Raw genomic sequence first — 19,219 nt, forward strand, 5'->3', positions numbered from 1 at the left:
TATTTTTTTAGGCAAACACATCAAACAATATCAAAACATTTGCACTTAACTATATAAATTGTAGGTATCGCATCATAGCATAGTCGTATCTGGAGATTGAGAGTGTTGTTTTCATTTCATGGATGATGTTTGATGTGTGTTATATACCTCTAGGGGAGGTAATTTTACCTTTGTTTTAACAGAGCTTTGGGTTAGAAAATGAAAAATTTATTAATTTCTGCATTTAATGATACAATTTGCATTGAAGTGTTTGATATTGTTGTTGTTGTTGTTTTTATGAGTATAAAGGTAGGTGAACTTAGTAGGTAAAGGTACAGTTTACATATGCGTAGGTAGGTAGGAAGGTATAAATTTGTACACCATACAGGTATGAATATCTGAGAACTTTCCCTCATTTGAATTTCAGATGGAATGTATTTTAGTTTTGTAAAGTGTTAATTAAATTAACACTACCTACATGTGTACAATAAATATTATATAAGAGAAGTATGGACCTGGTGTCCAAAATATGTACCTATGATTTTGATACTAGTAGGTGAATGTACCTCTGCTTGTATTTTTTTTTTAATGGAACGTTTATATTAAATTTCATTACATTCGAATAAAAGTAGACGTACCTAAACATTGCAGCGTTTTTATTGCATATAGTAAAATTCCTAATTATTGTTAACGTAAACACAAGAATATCCAATTTAAATTTGTCTGTTAATAATTAGAAAGACCCGGCTTACATTTTCTAGGAATGAATTTGAAAAGAAGTTTATTTTTGATTATTCACTGAAACTTAAATACATCTCAAGGCTTTAAAAATATATTTATATATACATAGATATAGTAAATAAATGCTTGAAAAACTTGCATGAAAAAAATTGTCGCATGGACGAATTTTCACTGTTCCTTTGATTTGTAAAAATCTGTATAGTGAATTTTGTTTTCATTGTGGTTGAGAAACTATTCGATGAGAATCAACAAGAACGAAAGTTTGTTCTGTTTGCAATTTTAATAGTTTTTAGACGCACTGTTTTTATATTGTTCCTAATAACCCCTGACAATCACGAAGAAAGACGCGACAAATTTGGCCTCGAGTTTTAAGGATTTAAACTCATTTTTTAGGGGGTTTCAAACCTGCTCCAGCTATTACTTTACTCCGCTAAGGATACGTAAATTTGAAATGCCTTCAACTACATAAAAAAATTTGCAAATTTCGTAGTCGGATGATTGAGTTGGTTGAGAATTATTTGTGTTTGAAATTTTTGTCATTTCGTAAACGTCTTGTAGGCTTGTCAATATGAGAATATGTTTTTGGTGCATGAAATTTGCAATGTTTTTTCTTTAACTTTTCCTATTTTGTCAAAATAAGTGTCAACAAAATGGCTTTAAGATTCAATTGTAGCCTTATCTATGAAAAATTACAGTTTCCTCCCTAAAACCATATTTTTGTCTTTTTCCTTTTTTCTTTAACCTTTATTTCTCATTGAAAATCAAGCTTTCTTCGTATTTTTGTTTCAACATAAATTTCCAAAACGAAATAGGATAACAAAATTTTAATTTAATTGCCTATTATATCTTTACTTCCATATTTACCATATTATACATACATAGCTTCCTTGTATATCTGGAAATGCTTTTTACAAAACTAGAAAATAATAAACGATAAATCAACAACCATCAACAACAACATCATCATCATCATCTTCGTCTTAAAGTTATTCGTCATTTTGTGGGTTGTCGTTTAGATGCTTCTGATGATGATGTCGTTCTATTAAAATTATTTGGTGATCACTCAAATCTCGATTAAGCTTCATTTTTTTTCTTCACCTCTTTAATACAAATACAAATCTGAACCCGAACCCAAGAACACACCCATTTTCTAAATCAAAGACATTTTGACGCATGATATAACTGGAACTCGTACAATTTTGCAAGTGATTCATCTTCTCAATATGCGGTGTCGCTTGTGATGTGGTTTTGGTTCATACAGATGACAGTTTATGGCAGCTTAAGATACATGTGAAGATACACTAAAAATTCTTCGATTAGATTCACTCGACATTTTTCCTTACATATTTTGGATCTTATGTGAAATAATTTCAGTCAGATGTCATGTCATAAAATATGTTTAAAATAAAAGAAAAATTCAAATAAGACTCAAGAACCTGAACCGTACTGTATCATGTGCATATTTGTGTCAAATTTGTGTATGGCAATGGCACACCTGGATTTTATTTTGAATCCCACATTCATTTGTCAGCACACCTTAATGAACGAAAAACAGAAAACAAAAATAAAAACAAGGAGATTCAATCTTCGGCAATGTGTTGGCTTTTTCCCTGGGAATGTCAATTAAACAGGTACTCCTTCAATTACGGACCATCATCAAAATGCCATTGGCCACAACACTATCCAAACCTGATACATGGTGCCTTCTCTGTGACTTAAACTATACAATACTTCTTCTTCTTTGTACAGCATTCCATTTTCCCATTGTAGTTCTTTTTAAGATTTAAAAACTATAAAAAAAAACCCTCTCTCATGTTATGGTGATGAATCCAAAGATCAAATCGAACGAAACCTTACAACTATAAAATTCCAAACGAAGAAGACCTAAACTTATGCATTTTGCATGCAACGTCAACGTCGTCAGCGTCGTTGTCGTCGTCGTCGGTCGAAGCAATGGTGGCTTAACTATAGTTTCTTGTTTCTTTTGGGAATAGTTAGCCCCCTTTTGTGTCTCTCACCAAATTTTCAAATGAATTTGAGCCCAAATATAATCTGGGTACGTACTAATGTAAGAAATATATGTACGTGATGATGAATGTTGCATATTTTCACACAAAATCCAATGTACTGTGGCTATAGTCCTTTAACTTCTAGGAAAGGCATCACATTCATAAATTGCTCACAAAATCACACAATTAGACAAATAGAGTCCGATAGTTAGGTATGGATATAAACATAGAGATGCACTTTTTCAGGAGATGGAGGAAACGTTGTCTGTGTTGGGTGGAAGACCATGAATCTGAGACATGGTTCATTTTATATATTTGATGGTAATTTTTGGTTATAAACAGTGGTAACCATGAAAAGTGGACAAGTGTTCGAATAAAGCCTCCAAAAAATTACAAACAAAATTCATGCTTGATGAATTACTAAAAAAATTACGTTTGAAGTGCATTTCTTAAAAACACAAAACTAAAAATTGTGATTGAACACTGCTGATTTGAAAAGAATATACTATTAAGTTACTTAGTATATTCTAGGAGTCAAACAGTTAATAAAAAAATTGATCATTAAACCTCCAACTTTTCCACTTATTTCTTATTGTTTCTGAACTACGTCAATAGGTAAACAGTAAAGATTATAAGTATTTGTACTTTTGAAACAGAAATTCTCTTAGTTTTTGTTGATATATCCCTACTGTAAAATGCATTCCCAAAAACCAGATTGGCAGAGAATGTTTATTATGGCCTATAGAGAAAATTCAAAACCACCACTGTCAGTAAGTCATATTTCAAACTCGTTACATTTCGTATTAAATTGACGTCAGACAGAAAAAGAGAGAGAGACATAGAGAGTAAATGAAGATGAAAAGAATATTTTTAAAGTCCTGTGTATAAAATCCAATGATATATTTTGAAATAATGTTTCTTGTACTATATTTGCGGTTCCTATAAAGTCTTTCGAATGCAAATTACTTTTAAGCTATTTATAAATGAATGTATATACAAAAACTCTAGAACTCAAGTCATCCCTAATATATGAATGTACTGTAAATATACATAAATATATGTTTGATGATTCTATTTCAAAATTCCTTATTTTGTATTTATCTAAAAAATAAATTAACAAACTTTCGAGACTCTCATACTCGTATTATGTTTTTATATCGGTAATGAAGATATGTATGAGAAATATAACTTATTACTGCTGAGGTTTTGTGTCTTATCATTCATATTTTGTTGTATTCAAAGTCTAAAAAATAATTAAGGAAGTTTGTCTATACCGAAATCGTATTAAAAATAAAAAAAAATATAAATATGTGGGTAGAGAATTGAAGAAGAAAAAAAGGAAAAGTTAAGGAAATAAGATACATGTGAATATTGCGGTAAGCTCTGCCAAGTGTGATTTTTTGTATGTATGGTGTAAACTCATTGAAAAGTTTTGTTTCCTTAATTTTTGTTTGTTTTTGCTTTTCCTTAAATTTCATTAAAACCAACTTCATGTCTCCAACAAAATAGACGAATATTTGTTAGCAATTCAATAACAAACAAAAAGTGCGTATACGCTTCAGTAAATTATTATTGTCTCTTAATCAACTCAATTATTGATATTTCATATCATATCTTGATTATATTGTCAATTAAGAAATTAATACCAATTAAAGCAAAGAAAATATAATTCATCTCCACGAAATTGAAAAATGAAAAAATATGTGTTTTATGTTTTTGGAGCGGGTCAAAATAATATATTAAAAGATTCCATATGACCAAAACTATGTATGATAAGTTTGGCAAAATTACTGTGTTCCTGAGATATTTTTGTTTCAAAATACTGTTTATGAAAATTCTAAATCAACATTCTGAATGTAACTCTGAATAAACAGCATTTAGAAGAATTCAATTGGTTTTACACCTCGGCTTATATTCAAATTTGGTCCTTCGCGCCGGATTTTAGTATTTCGTTGTTCTTAAATATTGATTTTTCTCCAGTATTTGATCATTTAGAGAACCATTAAGAAGTATCGAGTTGAATTTACATTCGACTCTCTGTCAGGTTTACAGAATTTTATTAAAGAATGGTCCATCGATTCGGATTTAGTACTTTCAGTTAGTTTTAAAGCCGAATTGTATTCATCGGTCATTCGAGCCGGAAGTTAACTTTTAATAATATTAACACACCGAATTTTACCCAATACTCTGTCATTCAACTTTCAATTGAAATTATGCACTGACTTTTATTCAACATGAGCCATTCGAGCCGATTTAAGAAGCATTCAATTAGACTCGCATCCCCAATTTTGTTAAACATTGGTGCTTTGATCTGGATTAAAAAGTATTCAGTACTTATTGAACATTGGTTCTTCGAGCCAGGTCTGGAATTATTCAGTTAGATTTACACTGAATTTTTTACTTATTGCTCCTTCGAGCCGGATGTAAGCATCTAATTGGACTTACAGCCCGACTCTTACTCAACATTTGACAATTCTTAAAAGTATTTAGTTGGAATTACATTTGGCTGGTATTCTAATAATGCTTCTTTAAGTCTATGTAAAAAATGTCTACCAACGAATTTTTTGAGTTACAGACATTTGTCTCGAAGTATTTTCACCATGCATTATGTTGTACATAAAGAATTTTGTAATTTAGTATTTTGACATACTAACTCAAGCCCCACCCTCTATTTACACCCTTGTATCAACATTTGAGAGTGCTCCATAGAAAATTCTCACCGGATTTCTAACCGAATTTTCTCATTTCCGTTCAAGTGTCATTCATTCTTACCAAATCTTAAAATATTTACAGACCACCCAATTTTTACAAAAACAAAAAAAAAATTGTTTAAGCCAATTCCTATCCTTATTTAATATTTATTTGTTTTTATTTTTGTATCAAAACAAAGTGCATTCTAATCTCAAAAACTCGTGCATCTTAGATTAATTCTGTCAAATACAGTCAGGCAATTTTGTTCTTTTAAAAGGTGTGTATCTTTCGAAACTTCCGTTTCCTCCCAAAACATACTCGCTTATACGTTCAAGTACATACATCATTCAAAGTCATCCTTCATTCAAACCACGAATAGTATATTAATAAAAAAACAAAAATGTTTACAAAATGTATTTCAGGATTGTACCAAATTACTTGAGATATACTCTCGTACATACACTATCTACTTACATATCTATGAAGGAATTCCGAAAAACATCGTATAATGCGTATATAATCTAAACGCTTTTATCCTGTATGATGGCGATGAGGTTTATTTCCTCGTCCTCGTCCTCATACTCATCCTTATCCTTTTCATCATAATATTCTTAGTCGCGTGCTAAAAAAAGAAAACAACAAGAATGAAAAGTATTTCCTGTTTGACAGACTTTACCCAACATGTAATCTCAAAAAATTCTGAAAGTCATGCATTAGCAATAACGCAACACGATAAGGGCCAAGGACGTTTTAACATGGAAGAGTGTGAAATACATGCTTCTATTTTACAGGGTGTCTTATCGTTACCTTTTATATATAAAAACTTACTTACGAAAAAAGAACCTGTTTCTTTAAAAAAATGTGTTGATTTTGGCATAACATTTAAATTTAAATTTTACCAATCAGCAATTTCTAAATATGCACCAATTTATTAGCGATTCCAAAATTTGAATCCTTCTCATTTCCTTTTATTAAAAAAGAACAAATGAACAGGTCTAAGAAGTGACAGTTCATAAAAAGAACAAACCAAAAAAAACATAAATCTGGATAGCGAAACTATTTATTTGAAATGTCAAAATATCAAAATTGAATTCGATTTAGCAAATTACTATAAACGTCAATGTAGAAACTTTAAGTTATAAAACGGCTGAACATTAGAAAAATATTATTTTGAACTTTATAATTTACGACAATGGGTTCAGAAATGTTTCTAGATCCTCTTAAATAAGGCACCATTCACACTTTTATCTATACTATAAGAGCAATCAAAAGAAATCCTTATTCTGTCTTTTTATAATTTAAACTGTCGGTTTCTTATTTTCATCCATAAATTCTAATGTCGTACAATTTTTTCTATACGTTCATTCAACAAACTAATCTGACAGATCTCTTTTAGTTTTGTTTTGTTTGACAGTTACTGAAAATACTTTCGATAACATTAAATTGCATTGCTAATGTGTCATTTTATTTTATTAGTTGAGATCATTGTCGCATACAATAACTTTATATTAACTTCATTTGACAGATCTTCTTGTTTGACAGTTGCTGTTAAGAAAGTATTGATAATATCAAATGTCATAGCTCCTGTGTTTTGAGTTTTCTTCTTATAGTCTGTGTATATGAGTAAGGTTTAAAATATGTAAAATGAAAACGGTTTTAGTTTTATGTTGGATAAACAAATATTGATCTGAAAGATCTTAAAGTTTGACAGTTATGGTCAATAAAGTGTCATCATAAAAATTAGTAATTCAAAACTGTTGCAACCATTATCATATGCAAAGATTTGTAAGCTTAAAACATATGACAAATATTCTAGGTTGACAGATATTGTCAATAAAGTTTCAAGGACATCAAATGTCATAGCTCCTGTGGCATCATACAATTTTGGGTTCCATCATACTCAGAACTTTTTCAATATGATATGATTTTTCCATCAATTTGTTTTGGGTTTGTGGAACTTAAAAAAACACCCTTTATACAACTAAAAAGAATACGAAAAAAAATAAAGATACGAGATTGGTTTATAAATTAGAAAAAATCTGCCCCATACCACAACACTACTCGCATATAATGTCAAGACACCATCATAAGGACGACTTTTTGTATCCTTGCGTTGTTCTTTTTCGTTCGCTTCCTCTATATTTATGTATGATACTCATCTGTCTCGTAATATGAGATTTATGTTTGCTTAATATTTCTTTTGTCGTCATTCTCAATATGACACGTCTCACAAGTCCTTCGAGCTCCTCAAAAAAGCAAAACGTTCAAAGCTCCCTATTGATTGCCAAACCTTCCATTCTTAGTCCAATCTCTGATGCCCTTCCCATATGAGAACCTCAAACCAATCAACTAAGCTGCTTCAGTGTCAACGGATTCGTCGATTTATGTCCGATAGCTGAGGCACTTAGGCCAAAGCTTTATCTGGTTCCTTTCATCAATCGCTCTTCTACGAACATAACAATTTTTATTTCTTTCTTCGGAAATATTAGGTATCGTTCCGATGGATATGCGAAGAGCTCGAGTTGAGTGTCATTCCGGGTCTTGAGCAAGTTAATCAATTTAAAAGTAAATCCCGCGCCGACATATAAACTATATGATGGAATTGAAGCAAAGTGCTTGTCAGACCTTCAAAGGCAAAGTTAAACACTTTTATTTCTTAGTCTGAAGGGACATCAATGGACCCCACCGATGATGACGCCAACGACTCCCGAAATGATGATGCTTTGTGCCTTTTGTGAGCTCTCTGATGATGGTTATATGGTGATGGCGGTGATGAAGGCGGTGGCGATGATATAATTAGCTGAGATATTCGATTCGATGATAGATAGAATAATGATGTCCTTACATATTCGTACGTTTATAGATTTATCTATACTTCACGATTTATGAGAGCACGAGGTCCGGGGAAAGATGGATATTCATTAATGGGCCTCCTCTGCTCCTCAAAACCTTTCATCTGAGATTGATGAAGTATCTAATGGTGTCAATACATGACGAATGTGTGTAGATTAGGCGCAAGTCATCAATGAATATGATGTAGATGATTTCCCATCAACCGGGTATACGATGATATTGTCATTTTGAAAAGGTCAAAGATTAAATGATTCCACAGAGATAGAGAGAGAGAGAGGGAGTGAAATACTAGAAATAAATTAATCGTAAAGCTTTATCCATAAGTATAGAATAATGTATGTTTTATAGGGATATTTACTTTGGGATATTGGTCAAGAGCTCGTTGATATAATTATTATCAATCTAAGGTTCGAGTTTCAAGCTAAGTTTGGACGTGAGCACTTACTCACTTAAATAAGGGAAGGACGGGATTAATTTATAAATACGTCATACTTTATGGGATAAAAGTCACTTGACATTTTTAACCGACATTTTTATTTCTAAATGTCAATAGTCTTTCCGCAGTGAAATTTTTGTTTTATAGTGGTACAGAATTTGGCCAATTTGACAGCTTCTATCAAATGATTTATTTTAAGTTTGATTTGATATTTCAGCACTAATAGACTGAAATCTGAACAACGTTTTTAATTTTTTCAAATTTATTTTGAAAATCATGGTTCATTTCAAAATATGTATCACCAGAATTTTGTTTAACGATGAAGCTCACATTTCGTTGATAGGATACATCAATCATTTAAACTGCCGCATTTGGAGTGGGTTGAGTTCATGGGTTGGTCAAACAGTTGTTCCGTACTTCTTTAGAAAGAATGCTGTCAACAGCGGTATATTCAATTGTTCAAGAGCTATGATTACTGACTTTTTCGTTCATCAACTGAACAACCATGATTTGCAAGAGCTGTGGTTTCAAAAAGACGGCTGGGTTCGAAGGAAAAGAAAACGCTTTCAAACAGCATATTTTGAGATACGGTCCTTGAATTGGTCTTTAAGATCGTGCAGTTCATTTAACGCCGTGTTCATTTAGGCCAGTGAACTCGAAAAAATTAACCGCTTTTTTTCCGATGTAAGGCCACAAATGTTGACCACTAAATCTTTTGAATAAAGTAAATTTTATGTTTAATTTAAGAAAAAAAGTGCTATACCTCTAGAAGAGCACCTTTTACAAATAAATAGATTTCCAAATGTTTCCTGTTTTGTTTTCACTTTATATTTTCTACCAAATTTGCATTTTTAAATATCAAAAGTCTACATATTAAGAAAGCCCTTATCTCAGCTTTAATTATTTTGTGTAAAGCCTTTAACTTTCTTAAACAAGACCCTTTCACTTAAATTCTCTCACTGTCTTTTTTAAATTATTCAAAAACTCCAAATTAATTTGAAGAGACGAAACAGACAAAAAACTAAACAAACGGTTCTTTAAATTTAATATTACATGTCCAACTTAATCCAAATAAAAACCCCATTACATCCGGAAGATTTGCAAATTCGAATTTAAATTCCACTCACCAAACACTAATTTTTCAGTCATCGAACTACACTACTAGCTTTGGCACCTTACAAAATACAATATAGGTACGAATAGCTTTGTAGGTAAGTAAGTACTCTGCAAACTACCTAAATACGGTAAGGAGGTTAAGCCGTGCCTTGAATAGAACAAGAACAAGGTAGAATAAATATTTAACAGAAGTTAAAAAAATATATAAAAAAACTTCTTTTAATCCGAAACAGTAAGAAAACGCTGTCACAAATTTGTGTTCCTTCTTTTTTAGCAACAATGAAATTAAATGCACCTTCATTGTGGTCAAGTGGGCAGAATAAAAGATTCTTTTTCTTTAAATCGCCTCCTCCCCAATTTCAATCGCAATTCCAATTTCCAATCTCAATTCAAAAAGACAGCGGAAGACGACTACCATCATCATCCAATCGAATCGAATATAGAAGAAAAAGAAGAGAGGAGTTACAAAAGCTCATTCTTCTTTCAATTTGAAGCAGGTGAAAAACCTTAACGGTCTCTTGGAAATCTATCTAGCACAATGATGACGAAGACGGGTATGATGACGATGAGTCCGACACAGCGACGAACAACGGACGAGCGACGACGTTCATTGGACAAACATTATCGTAATCGATTGAGTGCCTTTTGTATTAGCACCTTTGATGGTAGTTTGCGCGCGGTTAACCCACCTGAATAAATTTCTTTTACATAATCGCGCTTGGCCGGAGGCCGACAGCGACAGTAGCAGCGGCACGGAGTAGATGGTAGTGAGCACGATGGACTTAAGCTGCTAGTAAGTATCTGTGGTATGGTTAAAAGTAGGCAAGTGTAAACACATTTTTTGCTACCCCACTATCCCACCATACCATGTTGCGCCCGCTTCTGCTTCTGACCGAACCATGCTGTGTCGGTAATCGGTTAACCTAGCTTTGCCAATGATGTCGAAAGTATTATGCCTACTGTTTGCATTGCATGGAAAAACTTAACCTGGAAAACTTCAAACAACCAACTACTATTAAACAAAAATAAGTCAAATAAAAAGATGGAATTTCGAACTGTTGACAAATAGGTGGCGCAAAGGTAGTGTGCAAATAATTGTCTATCACATGGAAACTCCGAGGTTAAATCGTCTGCCTAAGACGAAATGTATTCCTCAAACTCTTGTTTGTGGTTTTTACGTTTATAATTCTAACAAACTAACAAAATAATGTAGGTGTACGAAAAATAAATTGATTTAAAATAAACACTTGTGATCATATTTTGAAATCAAAGAGAATTCGAGGTATCACTTAAATGTCACCTCTTAAATCTTTGCACTATTTAATTATAAATGCTGCCTATGAGAGACAACTTCAAACTTTATTCTTTCCATCTTGGCCACAAGTCATTATGGCTAAATCATTAAATTATTACGGTTTAGGTCAGTTAGGGTTATAACAGGCTTCTTACCGACTTTACGACATTTTAAGATATCATGTGTCATTTAGCGCGACCTTAGGATTCGCAAAACGTAATTTAAGATGAAAGTTAACTTAAGCTTACTTGTATTTTTTTTTATTTACTTGTTTTCATTTTTTTTTAACAAATTTAACAACAGAATGGACAGACCCTGGTGCCTCAAACAGATTCTGAAATAAAACAAACAAAATAGTAATGACAACACATTTTTCAGCTGTCAAATCGTTACCTAAACCAAAAATAGATCTATGGAGGCGTTGCGGTCGGGTACACGGTATATTTACGACACTTCAAATCAGTTAATTGTGTCTATTTGAGTTGTCAGATTCGCAATAGAATTTTTGAAAAATCGACTTTCTTAATAAATAAATGATCAAAAATATCATCTTTTAAGAAAAGCCTCAAGTATTAATTTTTCTAATGTTAGTATTAAATTTATTACACACGGTTTTGTATTAATCAAAGTTTCAAACGCGTTTATCTCAATATTGCATGTTTAAGCTAGACTTATGTCCTAGGCGATTTTCAATACTTCTTCCTTTGGATCATATAAGTTTGAAAATATCACTTTGATTTTGTCACTCAAAACTGCCTACAATTATATTTTTTATTGATATAAATGATATCCTTGGGTAAATCTAGCTCACGTAAAAATCAATGATGCGAAAAACTTTTTAGTTTTTCAACTCAAAATTCATTTCCACGCTTGAAGACTTGACATTTGTTTTTTGGCAATGCCTCTGATACCAGTTTCAAAAATTACGTAGTTGTACATATGTATTGAGTGTTCAGACCATGCACAGCATTTTCAAAAAAATATGACAGGACTACGTCAATGCTTTCTTGAATATTAGCATTTGACTCTTCAAGAGTTTTTCATTTTTCAACATTAACTAAAGACTGTACATAAGGCAACAGAACCACTTCTGGAAATTTTGCATCTTTAAGGGCACTGTGAGTGGTACCCGTGGCATGATGGTTAGTGCGTTGGTTTGTAAGTAAAAATAAAAAAGGATATTGATATTAGTTTTTTTTTCAAATTTTCTAATAAATACAAAATAAGTAAAATTTAAATGAAGTAAAATAGATCTTAGGGCCGAAAGGCATTAGTTTTTAGTGTTATAGTTTAACTTAGAGTGTCCGTTTGGGACCATTAAGGGGGTATTCTGGTCTAGAAATTAAAAAAAATCGATTTTTTTTTCTTTTCATATTTTCATAGTTTAACTATTTAAGAATATGTCTACTAGAGGATTTTCCCAAATTCAAATTATTTTCGGAGAAATAAGTATTTTGCTGAGCAGCCATTCAAATCGGTTGGGCTGCAACTAATAGAACAAAAGACATAATGGGGTACTTTAAACGCGTTTTTCTCAGAACTGTCTTTTTGAATCTGATACCCACGATTTCTCAGGTTCTGCCGAACCGATTTACTTGAAATTTTAAGAAAGTCTTCTTTAGGGACTTGTCTACGTCCGGAACTACGGCCATCCCCAAATTTTTATTTTTACTATTTTTAACAAATCGAAGAATGTTCAAAAAAATGGTAAATTTTTTGTATTTTTCTTTAGACAGCCGCCATTTTGTAAAAAAAAATGTTTGTAACTTTTCCGTAGTTCCAGACATTGCGACATTATTGTAGATTAATAATCTTTTTTAGTTTTTGATTTCAGATTTCTAGGAGAGTTAAAATCGTGGGTATGGTCACGCACCAAATTTTTGAGACGCACTACTCTATCAGCTGATAACTAACGGAATTTTTATTTTTTTTTTACTTTTTTATTTTTTTTTGTATGCTTCTAATGTGAATAAATAATGTATAAAAAAATTGATGGTAAAATTGTAGCTTGCTTTTTTTTACAGCACTTCAAAAATTACATAAAATTCATGTCTCTAGACCAGAATACCCCCTTAAGTTAGTTGTAAGTTATGGATAATTAGGCTAGTTTTATGAATTTTTGTCTAGCTTTAAGATAGGTTTAAGATTGAATAAATAAAAATGAATTTTAAAAAAAAAAGTGCGTTATACTGTCATGCAAGGGGTCTTGCGTTCAATCCCTGACTGTGCCATCTGTGCCTCTTGCGAGGAATTGACAAATCCTTCAAGAGTAATTCTTATCATGAAAAAGTGCTTTCTCAAATTAGCCGTTCGGATTCGGCCTAAAATTGTAGGTCCCTTTCATTCCTGACAACTGTACTCGCACACAGGAATGGTTGAGAGTTGTAAGTCACTAGGCCCTGGTTCACAACGGACTGCTGCGCCAACCAATTTAATTTTTTATGGGCACTGTGAAACTTGTCGCATCATCTTGTTAAAAACAAATATTGTTAAATTAGATAATTAATTTTTAGAAACAACAAATCTGTCAGTATGGCTCGAAAGCACTTTCCCTAAACCGTATTCCTTACTCAATTCGAAAGAAGTAAGGATCGATATTAAAACGATGGTTAATGGATTGTGACTTTTTTAACTATTCTTCGGTAAAAATATTCTACGTACTTCGCGAATAAATGTTTCTTTCAAAGCAAATTTCTTCAATTCGTTTCAAACCGTACTGAACAAAAAATTTTGACATTCCTAACTGTCAAACCATTGACAACAAACAATCAAAACTTCTCATGCAGCTAAAAATACACCCCATTTGACTAAATACAGTCTTGTTAAAACTTACCAATTAAATTCGCTTATAATAAGTTTAATACACGTTCAAACGTTAAATTTAATATTATGCCTTTTTCGAGCCCTTTTAAAAACTTAAAACTAGCTTTGACACTCTTACCCCTGTCTTGTTTTTGTTGTATCGTACAGGGTACTAGCTAAGAAAGTAATAAAAAATGTTTTTAATTTTTAAAGACGACATCACTGATTTTGTAACCCCCTTCTGTTTAAGAACCGACTACTGCGGGTCAATAGTGTTGTAGATATAAAGAACATAAGAACCTGGTTTGTTCCATGATTGAAACATTCTTCTTTTTTTCATTATTGTTGTATATTTATTTTTCTTTTATGTTGTTCTTTTTTATCGGTAATTAAAGTTTTGCGGTTTTGCAGCCTATAAAAGTAGTATCAGCAAAGCAAAGGTAAGGCCAGCATCGGCACTTGATTGAATTCCAATTCAATGGTTGCAAATGAATTTCCGTGAACATACATACCTACCTGCATGTAGTTATTTAAAAAAGGTATGCCCAGCTAGGTATTTATTGTGAGAACTGAGGAGTGGTGGATGGTGCGTGGTGAATGCATGGTGGAAGGTGCGAGCCACCGACCACCCATCATCGTCATCAAGAAATCTTTGGGCGGATGTTTGTGCCATATTTTTGTGATGGGTGTTTATCCCACTTCTGACAAGCGTCAAGGTTCTGCAATCAGCAGAACACCTTCATTGTAAACAAAAGCATTACTCAAGAGCTCAGTCAATTAATTACAACTTCACACCTTTGCATGCACAAAAAGTTAATTGAAAGTTCATGTACACATCAGCAAAGCATCTTCATACTCAATGCTGCTGAAGCTTAAGATAGTTGTTGTTGTCGATATACTAGACAGTATAATAAATTGTACTTCATTCAAACAAGATGTTGGGCTCTTTTAAAAGACACACTGAGACGGGAAAGGAGAGTCTTGTAAGCTCCAAGGCAAGATGCCGAATCTCACTTATCTTCTAATATTGTACCTTCGAGCTGTACAACACGATGCACGCACGTCAAATGTTTACACTATGCCACCACTCCGACTCCTACTCTATAGCAACTTTTCGCTTTTACATGAAAATGAGATATTGTAATTTTCGATCAATTCGGCATCTCCGTTGGTGCTGATGGCGCTGCAGGCGCTGACGCTGGTACCTGCACAATGTCAACAAGACCTTGGGTTTATTATTTCTTTTTTTTGTTCAAGTTTGTCAAGGTGTTTTGTAATTAACTTTGGCTTGACGCTTGAGCTTCAGCTTCAAATGCAGCTTCAGGTGGTGCTGCATCATAAATAGACAAACAAAACGATGTTGGTTGCGACTTGAGAATGACCCAATAAATGTTCCTCCTGCCTTACCGACCGACGCGACGACACTATACTTAGAGACTGTAGGTTAGGTAGGTATGTTAAGGTGGAATAATGATGCAGATGATAATGGTGCTGTGAATTCTTCTTTGTTTTTATAATTTTCTTTATATAAGAAGTTTATTTTGCAATAGTTTCTTGTGGATCTTTTGATTTTAATAACTATATTTCTTACCTACCTTTATGTTTCTTGTGATGCCCCATCACAGAGTAATAATGTATATTTGCTCATTAATGATGATGTCTGAATATAATAAAATTATTTCTTTCGTTTCAGATAACCATCGTCATACTATCTCAATGAAGTGGTAAGTTGGAAGATAAAATATAATTACATAATTTTCTGTTTGAATAATTTTAAACGATGTCAATTTAATTCATATTTGTTGTTTTTTTTCTGTGTAACGAAACCGGGTCAATGTTAAAGGCGGAAGCTGCACCCAATTAAAAGTTGTTTCTTAATAAAGTGATTAAAATTTCCAATCATCGTTGGTATTAAATGGAAATTACATCACTACGACTATAGGTTTAGGTTTTGTCCATAAGTGGGTTTTGTACAATGCATTAAATTGTGATGTACTGTAATGACAGTTTAAACCAACCCAAACCCAGTCCCATAATAGATGTACCCTCACCTTAACCAATTATAGGTAGGTAAGGTAGTTTAGTAAGACCACAATTACCACAAGCATCCTGTCAATAATTTTGGAGATAGAGCCCAAAAGCTATTTTATAGTGAACGTATACAAAACCCTAGGCTCAATTCAATTACCTTATTCTAACAGGGTTCAAAATTAATGGAAGAGAAGTGACCATATGCCATTATGCCTCTGTCTTTCATTTCTCCATTGATCTCATTGGAATCTTTGTCGTATTTCGATAGTAGGTACTTATTGCATTTCGTAGATATAGGTTCTCGAGGAGATAGTTTCATCTTACCTATAATCATAACAATGATCCCTCTCACCTTTATGGAGTCTATATAGTATCATTCTGGTATAGCTCTGGTCTATGGACTATCAATCGAAGCCACCGCCATCGTCGTCTACGATGTTGTTCTTAGTACCTAACCTTCCCAACTAATTCTGCGTAACAGATTCCAGTCATAATTTCCCCATTCCATTCTAGGTACTCTGTCCTGTCCTGCCCTGTTTATAGCTAGCTGTTTACTATAATCGCCGAAAGACTAAAACTTGAAGCTATATTATAAGAGAGGTCGTCCGCGTTCGTCGTTGTCGTCGGCGTTCTCTACAACGACGTCGTATATCTATAAGTACGTGTCGTTGGTAATATTAATATGTAATTGTTCAACCATGGAATCTTATAAACACTACTAGATCCCATCCAGCAAGTGAAGTTATGGTTCACTCGAAGGTACATCTAGGTACACGCCGTCTAATTTCAGCTCTAGCTAAAGATTTCAGAAGCAATTAATTAAAATGAATACCGTGTGTGTGCATCAGTTGCAATGTTACTATACTAAACCCTACAGAGCCGTTTCGTATCATCATTATCAATGGTTAATGAACTTGAGCAGATAAAAATGAAGAATATGATTGCCAGATTTATTTTTTTAAATTTTATTTGGTTCAACTTTTTCCTTTAAATAATGTTTATGTATGATTTAAGGTTGACTTCAGAAACCTTGGCCAAAATTCAAGGTTTTTAAAGCTTTATTGTCTTGAGAACTTTAAAGAAAATTAACACACTATTGTTTACGCGTATTTGAACTGAATAATTTACTTCCAAATTGGTTAAAAATGTATTCATTGAGGGCCTTAAGACTCATGTAGAAAGACAAGATGGTGAAGTGAAGTGACGACTAGGGTAATTAAGGGCCAGTTAAAGCTGTCATTGAAATCTCGAAATCTCGACAAATTTTTTAATCGATGTTTGACGGTGTTGAACTTGAAAATTATAAACTGATAGTTTGGAAATCATATAAAGAATTGTGTTCAAAAAAAAAAAGCAATTGCACATTTATTTTTCGCTAAAAATTTATTTTTCTATTTTCCGGAGGGAAATTCATTTTCCTGAATAGCTGATACTTTTATGTTCAAACGAGAAACGAATCGTTCCACTGATTTGTGTTCCAATTTCACACAATTCCAATGACATATTTCTGTCAGCAATATTTTTTCGGTGGTTTCAAGTCAGGACATTTTTTTCAATGACAGATGTTTTTAATGATCGCTATAAACGACATGTCGAAAAAATTCCAATTTTTGTTTTCAATAATGAAAACCAATGATAGCTTCAACTAGATGCCTTGAAAAACTTGGATTGACTGAAATCCACCGGGTTTTTATTTCTGACAGTAATCTATCATTGGAATTGTATAAAATTGAAATAAAAATCAGTGAACGATTCCATTAATTTTTTGACATAATGGAACAGAGCCCTCAGAGTTGAAAGAAGTTCGGTTTTAGTTCTATGAAGTTTAAAAAATGTTATTAACTGAGAAAATTATGTTTCATACTTTTCAGAAAGACATTGCTAATTTTTTTAAGGCAGAAAGGAAATTATTTCCTCACAAAAGAGGCTGTTTGGTCAGCCAACTTACAACCCCCGACAATTCCTGTAGATAATTGTATTATGACAGAAGTAAGGGAGACTTAAATACTCAGTCTGTTTGTGAATACAATTGATACGCGATAAACATTAAAGTTAAGCTTTTATTAGAAGCTAATTGATATTGAACTCAACTATTAAGCGGTTTTTCAATAAAATGCTGCTCTATTTTTAAAATTAATTTTTCCAGGACTAAATTTTAAAATGTATCAACTGTCATTTGATAGTTGAAACACGGAATGAAGTGTCAATTATGGCTGAATCACAAACACGCTTCAGTTCGGCTTCATCTGCGTTACGATGCCCATGCTTCGAGGTTGCTTTGAATGACATTTCTATTATTTCATCCCTCCAAAGATCAAATATTTTGTTTGTTGACATTTTTTTACAGGTATTGGGTTGTCAGACAAAGCAAATGTCCAGATAATTGAACTAGAGCTTTCGTTTGGAGTCACATTACGTTACATTACGTTCTTTTCCTTACGATTGTCAAACGGAACGTGAGGTAGAAACTCCGTTGTGATAGCATGCATTGAATTCCTATGGCTGAACTCGTAAACGTTAAGCGAAGCCGAAGCTGAAGCGTGTGTCTGTTTCAGCCATTATAGCTATAATTGATTTTCATAAATCGTTGTAACGACCTTGCAAAAACTTCAATCATGGGTTTCATCGAGGAAAACTAATGATATCAATATTTGGCCCCCTATCATTGACAGTAAAACGGACAGGTGTGAATGAAAAGAAATTTGAACGCATTCAAAGGAACTATGAAATCAAAAATCACAATCAAGTCCACACGATCATTGAAACATTAAAATTAAATAAAAGAAAAGTTCTGAATTCCTACAACTAATTATCTTAATCATTTTGAAAATTAAATTAAATGAAGTTGACTTTCTTTATCCAGTTTTTAATCTCGAAACAAAATGTTCAATGATAAAAATCAATGACAGCTAATTCTGGAAACTAAGGGGCAATTTTGTGTCCACTTTGAGGGCTTAATGACAGAAGCACCCATGCATAAATATTTTTATGACAAACTCTCACACAATATTGAGGAAGAAATTAAAAATTACAAATGACACGGATTTACTGTGTTAAAGTATTTTCTGAACTGATGGTTAGATCACTCTTAAAGCTTTTATAGACCACAGAAGTCACTGACGTTTAATATTAGGCTCTTTCAATGCAACGCGTTCAGAAAAAAAATGATTTAAGTATGTTTAACTATTTAGACAATTATTTTTTAAGCAGGCTCATAACTCTGTAATGTCTGATTCTATAATTTTGTAACAAATCTTTAAGCTGTTT

At 32.6% G+C, this 19,219-nt stretch overlaps 1 protein-coding gene across 6 annotated transcripts in view; it reads left to right on the forward strand.

Annotated features, from left to right (window-relative positions):
• Positions 1–19,219, forward strand: part of LOC129952884 (TLR4 interactor with leucine rich repeats) — a 184,126-nt gene that overhangs the window by 105,927 nt on the left and 58,980 nt on the right. For 5 of the 6 annotated variants that reach the window (XM_056065810.1, XM_056065812.1, XM_056065811.1 and 2 more), the window contains one exon: positions 15,615–15,645. The gene's annotated coding sequence lies outside the window, so the exon portion shown is untranslated. Of the gene's footprint in view, positions 1–15,612; positions 15,646–19,219 lie in introns of all 6 variants that reach the window. The other variant, XM_056065814.1, reaches the window with a different exon arrangement.

Source organism: Eupeodes corollae, chromosome 3, assembly GCF_945859685.1.
Source record: "Eupeodes corollae chromosome 3, idEupCoro1.1, whole genome shotgun sequence".
Classification (NCBI taxonomy): Eukaryota; Metazoa; Arthropoda; class Insecta; order Diptera; family Syrphidae; genus Eupeodes; species Eupeodes corollae.